Source organism: Euprymna scolopes, chromosome 33, assembly GCF_053919585.1.
Source record: "Euprymna scolopes isolate OS-2025 chromosome 33, ASM5391958v1, whole genome shotgun sequence".
In the NCBI taxonomy this organism is placed as follows: Eukaryota; Metazoa; Mollusca; class Cephalopoda; order Sepiida; family Sepiolidae; genus Euprymna; species Euprymna scolopes.
In genome coordinates this window covers 33,061,074-33,075,098 of record NC_136514.1, presented here as the reverse complement: position 1 = coordinate 33,075,098, position 14,025 = coordinate 33,061,074, and positions in this window count along the sequence as shown.

Genomic DNA, 14,025 nt, shown 5'->3' with positions numbered 1-14,025 from the left:
ACGAAACGAAATAAAACGGAAATGATTTAATCTGTGGTTTAAAAAATGGAAAGAATCTCTGTGTGTATATATGTACAGTTCTTAGTGTAAAACTGCGAACAACGTAAAAGTAAGCAATATATTGGTCTTAATGTAAAAATGTGAACAACGTAAAGCTAAGCCTGGTTTAGGTGTAAATTTGATATTTTAGATTACGAAATGCGATAATTACGATGGTATACTTTATAGTAATTTCTAACTGTGGGAGCAGAAATTAAAAAAAAGCAAAAAAACAACAAACGAAAATAACGATGTTAAACCAGTAAGTTTGTAAAAATGTAAACAGAAAAAAAAAGTCGAACTGAACGAAATCAAATGAAACGGAAATAAATATATAAAAATAACGATGTCAAACATTCTAGTAAGATAGGAAAATGTAAACAGAAAAATATAACGGAACGAAACGAAATATAACGGAAATTATGTAATATATGGTTAAAAAAAAATAAATAAATGAAAATAAAATGGAAAGTATCTGTTTGTAATTTGCTTGTATTCGTGTAAAAATGTGTAAAACGTGCAAGCAATGTGTTTATCTTTCTTAGTGTATAAATGTGAACAACGTATAAGTAAGAGTGGTGCATTTTCCCCAATAGGAAGCAGTTCAGTTTTTGTAAGGAACTAATAAACCCGTAAACGTTGGGCGTCCGTAAAAGTTCCTCGTGAACGATCAAGCAGCGGTGTAAATGGGGAGCGGGAAAAGAAGGAATTTAATAGAGAGAAAAGATTTTCCAACTTCCATTAAATCTAACCGATTTTGGCAGTGGACTCTCACCAGAACAAATATAGGAATGAACGATTATCGAGCAAGTGTAGAGGTAATAGGCCTATAACACACCTTAGATAGTGTGCCGCAGTTTGTGCATATCACATCTGCATGAAATCTCCTGATTTTAATCCTATTAAGGTAAAACTCACACATGAAAAAATGAGTCCATTTTATTTATATACAGATTATGTAACAGATAATTTTTTCGGACTGTACTAATAAATAAATGTATATATATATACATATATATATATGTGTGTGTGCGTGCGTGCGTGTGTGTGTGTGTGTGTGTGTGTGTGTGTGTGTGTGTGTGTGTGTGTGTGTGTGTGTGTGTGTGTGTGTGTGTGCGTTTGTAGATGAGTCACTGCATACCTGATATAGTTTTCTTACTTTCAGGTACTCATCAGTGGTAAATAGACACAAAAATAAAATTCCTCCACTACGAAATATTTGCTTATATAATCAATAAACGAACTTTTCGACGGACATAATGAATTTTTATTCCCAGTTATGAATAAATTGCTAAAAAATTATATATATATATATATATAAGGGGCTTTCCAATAGTAAAGTCTTAACTTTTTTTATCTGCAGAATGGAACAAATGGGATTGCAAATTGCATTGTTATGATTACTAAACTTGCGCATTCATGACCTGAGAATTCCATCTAACTATTGCAGATATGTTTACTATTATATTCTAAAAAACAAACCCAGTTATGAACGTTCGTCGGAAGCAGAGAAGCGTCATGGAATTCCATGCCAAAGTGCGTTGAGAACTGTAGTGTCGATGTAGAAAAATAAATTCAGGAGCTTAAAAGGGGGCTTGTTTTATTGATACCACTCCTGTATTGATTGCTCTTCAACTTTTCAGCTAAAAGTATAAGAGGCTTTACTTTTGGCTATACCTTCTTCTCGTTACCCTCTTCCTCCGCATATGCACATCTCCTTCATTGCACTGAGGAAGACCGAACTTACGGTAGAAATTATGACATTTTGTACTCCTGCACATCGCCATTAGAATACCAATAAAGACTATTTCTTAACTTTTATACTTTTCCTATTTATTTGTATATATTTTCACACACACACACACACACACACACACACACACATATATATATATATATATATATATATATAAATATATATATATATATATATGAGACGATTCCAATATATTTCCCGATTCCGATACAATTACCAATTACATAATTACTGACTCCGATTCTTTAAAAATCTATTATTACCATATTATTACCATAAGTATGTATACATACCTTAGAAAGAAAAATTTACTGACTATTAAATAGAAAATTTAGGTAGTAGATTCATAGATTGAGATTGTTAGTATGTATAGTGGGTTTTCATTCTTTTTTTTTCGTATATAAGGGCATGTATACTGATTTGTAGTTATAAATGTATATTTTGGTGATATTATTCTCGTAAGTAGGTATACATAACTGATAATTAATAACTTTAGTAATTATTAAATAGAATTTTTTGTCAGAAGAGTCACAAATTAATTAAATGGTTAGTACGAAGAGTGGGATTCAGGGACTTTGTTTGATTAAAATTCAAGATGGCGTACTGGTAAAATATAAAGGTAACTGCAGGTTCTCTTCCAAATTTTCGGATTCTCACCATTTCGTATCACATTTTAATTCCTTTTGGTGAGTTGATTGTTGCTCTTTCTTCTGATGAGTTATGGGCATAATATATTCACTAATTTATATAATTATTAAGTGATTAAGTTTGCGCTACGAAACAGACACTGTCAAGAACTGTACAAATCAATTGATGTAAAGGAATCAAATATAAAATTGTCAACATCATGTATTTTGGAATATGAATTTTTGTCATTTATTATATATATATATATATATATATATATATATATATATATATATATATATTCTTTAATTTTACTAAAGAGATTATATTTAACTTGCAATATTGAATAGAAGATTTTGTGGTTATTCCAGTACTTTTCCACGTTTTTTTTTTTATTTTCGTTACAAGTAATTGACGTTATTATTGTGATTGTCAAGCGGATCCTTGCCTGGACATTAAATGCTCAAGTAGCGGAACTGAGGTTCACCCGCAACGAACGGCGTTCGTCATCTTGCTTATTCTACTGAAACATTGATAATTTTTGTCCATATCATTTTATAAAATCAATAATAACATTTCTCAATGTTTTCATTTGATGATGCCAGTCTATTGCCGATGCATTTTTTTTTACATCCATTTTGTTTCATTAGTTTTTTTTCTTTGTTATTTGTTTACCGACATGAAAGCGACTTTTTTTGTTATATCTGTGGTTTGACGCATGCGTATTTGTGTTTTGACGCATGCGTAAAGTAAGTGAATTACAAAATTAATGTTTCACTTAAAACGAATGTCAAGTGAAATTGATTGATCTAATCAGCATCCATGTGACACAACACACTTTGTCACGTGAAATCGATTTCTCATTGTCCCGGAGTATCTGGTAGGCACAGATCACAAGGGTCGGGCAGAATTACTCTAAATAAAGGGACACTACATCCATCAGAATGGAAAACTAACACTTGCTAACAACCTGCATCTCTATAAATTCACCATTTCCCACGCGCATTGGTTAGCGCATCAAGGATATGCTTGGGCCGAGATCACAGTGTAGCATCTGTTGGAACAGATGCTGCAAGCAAAGACCAGCAAACACCATATGTGGGGGTAACCCCACATATCTGACCTTGGTCAATGTAGGGGCAACCCTTCATACCAACAGTTACTATCCAGCTCCCATTTCCCACCTCTCGGGAGCTGGTCCCCCCTTTCCCTCCCCCCTCTCTCTATCTCCACATTAAAAATCGGCCTTGTGCCTAATTTGCTCAGTGGGGAAGCAAATAAATACAACACACAGTGTAGTATCTGTTCTTTAGATGCTGCACTTCAATTTCTTGTTCTCTGTCAGTGGAGGAGATATCCTTCACGACTTAGACAATTTTTTCATTTTTGTTCCTTTGCCTCGCGTTAAAAAACGACCCTGGTGTCTTACTCTGTCTCGTGGGGAGGCATTGTGAATAGGAACGATATGCTTCTCCTTCTAGGACAGCGCGCAGAAAAGATTTTTTAAACTCATTGTTTCCGCACTGTCTTCCAAGATCCAGTCCCTGTTATATAGCCGCAGAGATGCATCTGTGCTCCACGAAACTTCGTCCTGGGAATGACCTTTATAATATCCAGTAGTGTGGATCCATTCGGAGGTGGTGAACGAAGTGGACATGTCCCTTAATTACTCTCGCTCCCATGTCCACTTTGACTCTGTAAGAAATTCTGCAGAAATAAGCAGGCTTCTCATTGGTCGGTTTGACTGACCACGATTTTGTGTGAATCTATCAGATTGCTTGTTTTTATTAACTGCCGAGGGCATTCTTTTCGCCAAATGTATCTTTTTAGACCGCCAGTTTTCACATAGACTATAAGTTTAGATGGGCGTACGAAAACTCACTCGTGGCTTGTAGCCTCAAAGCCGCTTTGTCTCATTGAGACGTTTTAATGCTCTAATGTAAGGTGAAATGTTATAAACATTTGCAAACACCAATGCCCTTATGTTGGGCGAAATGTTATATTCATTGCAACTGTTGTACTCTGTGAACTTTGACTTTTATCAATACTCATAATGTCTCTCAGAGACAAAATGAAGGTCTACATTTTGACCTGTCCTTCGTCCGCCATTCAGACGGTTATGTACAGTGAATTTCATGAGGACTGCCGGTCTAGCAGCATTCATATTTGGAAGGCATTACTTAACTCATCGACCTGTTGCAGCCGTCTTCGTTAGCGGAGTATTTTATCCAGCATTATGCGAAGATAAACTATGAACTATTACCCATTCCGGGTGTTACTGGCCCAGCTCGGCAGGTAGCTAAAAATGACACATCTCTTGCAACATGGATATTTTTACTTTAATAAAATCTACGTTGAAGTTTTAAGGTGAGCCTGTTGTAATTTCGTATTGTTTTCTTTCATTCTGCCAAGGGCAAAACCGCCGTAAGAGAAGATCTCATAAATCAGAGTCGTGATATCTATTATGCCATCTAGTTCTACTACATCAGGCTGTCTGAAGATACTAGCTTCCGAGCCAAAACTGCAACAAAACATTGATATTATTGCTTTTTTTTTCATTTCCCTTAAAAGAACATGGTGGATTCTTTTTTTTTTTTTTTTTTTGCAGATTCAAAAGCAGAAACAAAGATTTCTTTCTACACAACAATCAAACAAAACACCATGAATAAATATATGAAGATGTAAACGACTTTAAGTGTTTATTTTTCTTTGTTATTCGTTTACCGACATGAAAGCGAATGTTCTCTGTTAGATATTCGAGGTTTCACGCATGCGTCAAGCAATTGAATTACAAAATGAATTTTTCGCTTGAAACGAACGACAAGTGAAATTGATTAATCGAATCGGCATCCACGTGACACAGCACACTTTGTCACATGAAATTGATTTTTCATTGTCCAGGTTTGCCTGGGCACAAGGAAAAACCATCACTGCTGCAAACGTAGATATAAGAGATGAGAGAAAATTCCAGGTTGCCCTTGATGGCGATAAATTTAAACAACATGGTATCAATGCAGGTGTGTTTCAAGGCGCGATCCTTTGATCTGTATTATTCTTGGTATTCATAAATGACCTCCCTGATAAAATTGTGTCCGAGATGGGTGTATTTTCTGATAACAGCATATTCTATAACGGACGCGAGATGAAATTTAAAAAACACATATCCAAGGCAATGGTAAAACAGAAAACGAGCTACAGTAGTGGGCAAAGGCTGTAAATGGATTATAATACTTAATACTATTAAGACTACACTTCTTTCCTTTAATAACTACAACAAGAGATTATCATGACAAATAACACCTTAATGTCAGAGGTCATCTTTTAATCTTCTAAGCTTAGCATTCTCATGTCCTCATCGGCTGACTCAAGTTCCTTTCTCTGAAATGTTTTCTCCTTGAATAGAGATCGAAGAACAATCAACTTAAGCGTACATACACATTACACAATTATGCAGACACTATAATACTAAAGAAAGAACAAAAGAAAAATTTTACAATATTAAAACCCCTCCTTTCTCTTCCCTTTTCTTCTCCTCTGTTTATATTGCCCTTTATTCTTCTCTTTTAGTTGTACGATTTGTAAACACGTGGCCATCTTTTTTTTTTTTTTTGCAATATTTAAGTAAGTTGGTTGTTTTTCGGTCTCCGTTCAAGAACAAACTCGAGCCACTTGATGAGATCATGGTTTATTCACTGACCGAAACATTGTCATGACTGTATAGCGAACATTTTAAATGTTTCTCTGGCTGAATGTTGTTAATAAATTGCTCTTTTCATTGCGCACTATCAATAACGTCGTTAAATTACTTGGTCTTCATTTTTAACAACTTTAACATGGGATAATTATATCTATATATCTATAAAAGTGAACGTGTCTGTCTGTCTGTCTGTCTGTCTGTGTACATTTCCCTACGCAATAACTCTGTCAATTTTTAGTCTATAGACTTGAAATTTGAAATACCGGGTACTGAGATTTGGGAAAATCGATGTGACGGGTGTCAGCCAGAAATTTGGCTGTTAAGGGGTCAAATTTCAACGATTTGACTTTTAAGAACTCTACCAAACTCCTCCGACAATTTTTGGTCTAGACACTTGAAATTTTATATATAGGTTCCTTGAACCTGGATCTAATTTAATAAAGTGATTTAAGCCCGAAACTATAAATTTTAAGGGGTCATAATAGGGGTCAAATTAAAAAAAAATTACTCTTTTTTTTTTTTTTTGCTCAGCATACACCTCCAAACACCCGGGCAACGCCGGGCTGAAATGCTAGTATATATATATATATATATATATATATATATATATATATATATATATATATATATATATATATATATATATATATATACACTAGCCTGGGTGGCCAGCGTGCCCGGGTGTTTGGATGTGTGTTGAGGAAAAATAAAGTGGTAGCAAGCAGGCAATCTCGAAACCGTACCGTGAAGGAAGAAAAGAACGTGAAAGAAAAACATGGCGTCTTTGTCGTTGCGTCCATCGCTAAACCGGAATTGACGAAGGTTTAAAATAAAGGCTAGTCAATCGAAAAGCGACGATTACTTTCGAAAATATCGGCGAAAAAAGCGACCCCTCCTTTTAGAAAATTTCCCAGTTGAGGATGAAGTAATTAATATTTGTAACCAATTTTTCAATATTTGTCGTCCGAAGGTCGAGCTTCAAAACGATATCGATCCTGATGAAAATCCGTCGCCTCTGTTGAAACTTTTAGGCAGACATACATGCATATATTTTAACACACAAGTGATATATATATATATACATATATATATATATATATATATATATATATATATATATATATATATTATAGATGGAGGCCAGATTGCTTAGTCTCTGCTTTTAAGATCTTCTTTTACATTTTGCTTCATATGTCGAATTTTGTAACTCTAGTGACATCGGATTAATTATAAACCAACACTGTCTTTTAATGGGTATGAAAGGTGATTACGTACGTACGAACATGATGTGTCTTAGCATATGATCTGTCTTGCAGATTCGATAAATTTACAAAAAACGAAATTTGTAGAATTGCGTTGAAATATTCTTGAATAATGGATCGCCTGGGATGCGTCGAGTTCCAGGTCCTGATGCTGCGAGTGTTATCAGAATGAAATATTTAATAACAGATTTTTAAATTCACACTAGAATATTTTCGGGTCAAATGTTTAAGAAAAATAAATATCTTAGAAAGACAAAAACATATCAACAGTTAGAATTTTGTAATAACACTTTGGAAACTTATTAGTTTACATAAGCAATAATAATTTACATAAACAATAGTGTTACCTGGTAAGTGACGTCAGAGAATCAAACAAAGAAAGAGTTTGGATATATACATGTAGTCATTTGGAAAGTTAGAAAGCGACTCCGGTTAAAATTTTGGTCTCTTGGCACACATGGACGCTTAAGGGTGTAATATTGCAAGATGAAAAATATAAGGAAGCGTTGCTCAACTATGAAGGAAAATAGTAATAAATTTTATATGCAAAAATATGACTTTTCGGCTCGTACTTATTTATGGTTGTTTAAAAATAACGCACTGTCTGTCGTTTTAAATGTATCCTAGTTTATGTCGTCTGTAATTAAAAGTATCTCGCCACCAAAGGGCATGCGTTCATTATCCCCGGCACGCAATTTCTGCTTTCGTCCTCGGCACGTGGTGCATGTTTCTTCTCTTTTGCTTTCCCTTTCTCTTCCTCCGCTGTGACGTCACATCGCGCACTGGCTCGGTCATTTGCGTATGTATTATTCGGATGCTGCTACCAGCACTAGCGTCTCTGTTATATTATAATTAATTAATAAAGACGACATGATTCAACACATAAATGCAAACAGGGTGAGTCACGAAAAAGAAACTTTAGTGAAAGTGGAGGCTAACTTTGGAAAGCTGCTCCAATTTTTTGCTCGTGAAAATGGCCATTATTTTCAGACATAATTTTTCGTTTCTAAATATTCGATAATGGAATAGTCTAGTAAATGCTTTTATGTACATTAAAAAAATTTGGATGAAATATTCGCAGAGTTTTGTTTTCCTTAAAAAACACCTGTTTCTCGTGACTCATGCTGTGCATAAACAAAACAACACCTTGTACTAAAATGTAAAAATGTGGTTCTCTTACCAGTTTTTTTTTCAGGTATTCTTTTACTTACCTAAAAGAAAAGATAAAAGAAAATCCATTATCTATATGACAAAATTGCGTGTTGTAATATGTAAACGTTACTGCTACATCTACGCATAGACTTACCAAGTGATTATAAATATAGTTACAACTCGAATTTCCTGTCGTCAATTAACATTACAAGCAAGTTCTAATCAAAACAAAAACAGTTGTAACGTTTCTGAATTTTTGAGATAAGGATTAATTTTTCATGTTATGGGGATTCTTCGGACTACTGTTCTCATCTTAAGTGTTATGTTCACAACGTTTCGGTTGATGTAACCTCTGATCTCCTTCAGGTGTATCTTGTCGAACTCGAGAATGTTACTGTCGAACTCGGGAGTCTAGACGAAAATTCGAACGGAAGCAATTATTTGCTTCATGGGGAGTAGCATGTTCTTGCTCCGTCAGCCATGATTGGATAAAGGTCTTAAGTCATTCCTAAATGTATTTTTCGGTCGCCCACACTGAGAATTGAACCCACACTGAGAATTGAACTATCAATACAGAAAAATATAATTGATCACAGTAACAAAACATGTTAAGTAGATATGTATTACTGTATTAAAATTTAATTAAAATACACAATAATTTAATTAAATAAACATTAAAAAAAACAAATGGGTTTAAGTATTTACATAGAAAATGTGTATATAGAAATATGGGAACTATTTCGCTCAGCTGACATTAGTTGCTGCATGGTGGTATAGAACTGGAAGTATATTATTATAACGGCACCAGTTGGCCGAGTAATAGCGAATCTATAAAGAAATAATGTTCCACCCGATAAAAAGGGATATACTTTATAATATTTAAAGCATTGAGAATAAATGACTACTAATACGAACTGAAATAGAGATTAAAAATACAGTTCGGAACATCTCACTCCTGATGCCATTCTCTACTTATATAAAAGCCAGGTTCGGCCAACGATGGAATACTGTTGCCACGTCTGGGCAGGAGCTGCTAGAAGCAGCTTATCCTGCTTTGTCATAGTTCAAAATAGACTTCGTAGCTTAGTTGGGGATGCCCTTTTCTCTTCCTTGCAACCTCTTTCCCACAGAAGAGACGCTGCGAACCTTTTTCTGCTTTATCGTTATTTCCATGGCAAGCTCTTGTGTAAGCGTTGATCTTCTCTGGTCCCGCTTCGCCAAACCTTCACGAAAAACACTCGTCTAGCCAAAACCACTATCAATAATTCCCCACACTCTTTATCTGTGCCTAAACCTAAATGTAGATTTCATGAACAAAGCTTCTTTCTTAGAACTGCATGCCTGTGGAAATCTTTTCCATTTGCCTGCTTTTCAGCTGACTGCAATTTGGTTGTCTTCAAGTCCAAAGTAAACAAGTTCTTGATGAACCCACCCCCTAAGTAATCCGATTTACAAAATTTCCACTACTTACGTTTACTACGCTATAATCACATTGACTAATGTATACCCAATAATCCTTATCCTCCTGTAGCCCCCGGGCCTTGATAAGTGGTGATTCCTGTGTAAAAAAAAGAAATATTCCATATCACAATTTAATCAGCCATGACGAACGATGGGTCGAATAGCGGAAGTAACAAACTAGATGATAACAGGATATAAATGACCCAAAAAAAACTTTGATTACGAACAAGACAAAAAAAGCATAAAATGTATATATGTATTAAAATGATAATGTTTGACTTTAATTGATATTACAATAGGTAGGCTAAGGTGTTTACATAAAAAACAGAAATTGATGTTTTAACGTATTGCTATAACGATCGACCTGTAATAATAAATTAAAAGGTGGGTAGTTTTAATAATACGATATGGCCGAGAAATATAAACATAAAAAAGAATTGTTACGCCAGTATGAAAGTAAATAACAGCGCAAATAGAATCATCTAAGGTAAGTGCATTTATTGAAATAGTTGTATTGTAAAACTTATAAACTATTTATACTGACGATTCTGGATTATGTATGATTATGTGGGTCGCACGTAACATGATGATACGTAGTATATAAAAAAATTCACATTTTGAATGCATCGGACTGTCAGAGAGGAAGACTATCTCAAGTTAGATGTGACTTTTGTTATTTGCTTTGTATGTTTATTTAGCGCTGATGAATATCGCACTGGTATAAGAATAATACAAGCCATATATGCAAAGAACTGGAGAAAAATATATCAGTAAAGAAAAAATTGTGTAGTAAATAAAACTAAATCATTATGATATGAGCATAAATATGAGTGTCTGCTCATATATATATATATATATATATATATATATATATATATATATATGGGTGTGTGTGTGTGTGCATCCGTATGTCTATGCAATTGCTCGATTCTATCTAATTCTGGGTTCTAGCTTTATCGTGAAAAGTGTATGTGAACGGGTATATATATATATATATATATATATATATACATATATATATATATGCAATTGGTATATTTAGGCAGCATTTTTTCATTCAAGCAAATATTATTAAATGCAAAGGAGACAGTTTGCTTTATGATTATTATTTTTAATTTTTCAAATTTCCGTATAATCTTTTGATTTGATACAAAAAAGATTATACGGAAAATTGAAAAATTAAAAAAATGTGTCTCCGTTGCATTGAATAATATTTATATATATATATATATATATATATATATAGAGAGAGAGAGAGAGAGAGAGAGAGAAAGAAAGAATGAAAGAAAGAAAGAAAGAAAGAAAGGGAGAGAGATTCTATTTAAACGTGTTGCTATGTATATTAGATTACTTCGGGTGAAACCTGACTCATGATATCATTCACTTTGAATAAATAAAATTTATGCTCAACCAACGGAAGTTCTTTTAATTCAAAACGTTTCTTTGAATGTAGACGAATTTTTTTTATTCATAAATACATTTAACTTAAGTTTTACTCGACCCACGCGAAAAAAATAAATAAAACATGAAAACCACTTCTATTCTTGTCACGTCAGAATTATATTCTGCGCGCCATATTTGGATTCGAGATCGTACACTCAAAATGGAAGCGCTTTTATCATGCGGTCGTCATGCAAAATCAAAAATCTCTTTTGGGAAAAGAAATGCCCGGAAGTTAGAACAGACAAGGAATATATTGTGTGGTGTTTGCAAATCTTTATTGAGGTGACGATGGATTAGTGGTTAAGGATACGGACTGAAACACTCTTATCACTTGATCTTGTAGCCAACCTCCATAGAAGGAAGTAAATAAAAAGTAAAATCAATACCACATTGCAATGCCATTGTATGTGTCAAAACATGCACTTCATACACACTATTAATATGTGTGTGTGTGTGTGTGTGTGTGTGTGTGTGTGTGTGTGATGCCTCCGTTCAGTCTCAAGAGACAATGGACACTCCTGTACGACTAGTTAAGCATATAATTGTAAGACAAGAGATGCGCAATACACAACCATATCTCTCCTAGATTGGCACTGCTTGGAGCCAGTGGCAAGGACAGGCCACAGACTGACTGGAAACAATGCCGAGATAAGCGGAGAGAATATACAGCAGCTGGAATTCATAAATGGTCACCCATTTTAGTACTGATCAGGCTCAACGTTGCTTAACTTTGGTGAGCTGATGGGAACTGAAGTCAAAAATGTGTTTATTTTTTGTTTTAGAGAGAACACAGGCATCGTTATTAAGCTTTCTTATTTCTAAAATATATTTCAAATACGAAAAGATATTTGTTTCGGGTGCCATTACTTTTCCTTGCAAAAAAAAGAAACGCAGCCACGTGTTGCACAAGACAAGACATGTAAAACAAATAGTGATTAACATCTAAAAAGAAATGATGATTTACACGCAAAAGAAAATGTAACCTGATGATTTTTTTAAAGCGGATGTTGTCTGCCTATGTTGACATTGCTATAATGTTGACCCTTTTCTCCTTTTGTGACGAAAAGCATTTAGCTTCGAAATGCCATGGCCTATATATTTTTCTCTCTTATTCCTTTTTTATGTAACACTCTTATTGACTTGATAATGTAATAAAGTTCCTACAGATCTACGTTTTTATCTTCTTAACTTATACTCCTTCTCTCATTCTTATATATATATATATATATATATATATATATATAAGAGAAATATATATATATATATATATATAAGAGAAGAAATTAAAACTTTAAGTTGAAATTTACAATAAAAACTTATTGTTAGACTGAATACTCCAAAAAAAAAAAATTTACAAATTCCTTATTCCATGGAGTTTCAAAGAATGCTGTTCTTGCCATTCTTGTCATCAGAGGACAGAAAGAAATAAGCAAATTATATTTGTAGCAATACTAGAATTTGCTGGTTATGGCATTGACTGAAACTGCAATTTATTATAGTCATAAATTGCCAAGAAAAACATTGTTGGATATGCAAAAAAATATTTTTAAAAAACGCGCATCTCTATTACGTATTGAGCTTTTTTATTCGGTTGGGATTAAATATCTATATATAAATACTGTTAGTTATATTAAATTGAAGTTTTCCATTGCGTATATCAGGTAAACACTACATCCTTTTGATTTCATATATATATATATATATATATATATATATATATATGTATGTGTGTGGGTGTGTGTGTGTGTATATATATATACATATACTTCTATGTATATATAAATGAAATCAAAAGGATGTAGTGTTTACCTTATATATGCAATGCTAAACTTCAATGTAATCATATATATATATATATAGATAGATAGATAGATAGATAGATAGATTAGTCAAGCCGAAGAACAATCAGGAAGTTCATAAAAAGCTTTTCCTTTTACAGTTTCCATCACAATAATTTTCCTCGGCAGGACATATTCTCTCTATTAACAGGAATGACAGTGTCACTATTTAAGATGTCTCAGATTATTGTTCGAATGACAGACAGCACTTCCTTAAGTCGTTCGGAATAACAATCAAAGTCTCACCCACTTCCATAGCCAAAAATAAACTAATGCACACATACATAAACACACGTACAGACACACATTTATATTTTAATTTCAAATGTCATGAGGTTATCCTAGGAATATGACGTAAAATAGCGAATACGCCAGAGACGTGTCAAAATCCACAATCCCGACACGTATCAGATTCTATTAACGGAAATGGAATTTTCATTGACATATTGATGGCATTAAAAACGTTCATTTTTTATGTATGTTTCGTAGAGCATTATAACTTCATATATATTTGTTTCCACTCGAGGACTGGACGTGATACAAAGTCGATATCAAAGTAGAGTTCGGTAATAGCCACGAAGTATATGACGAGTCCGTTTTAACACTATGAGATTATATATATATATATATATATATATATATATATTCATCAAATATTATTAACTGCAACGGAGACACATTGCTTTAGGATTCTTTTTTTTTTAATTTTTATTTTTCGGTTTCCTGTATAATCTTTTTTGTATCAAAATC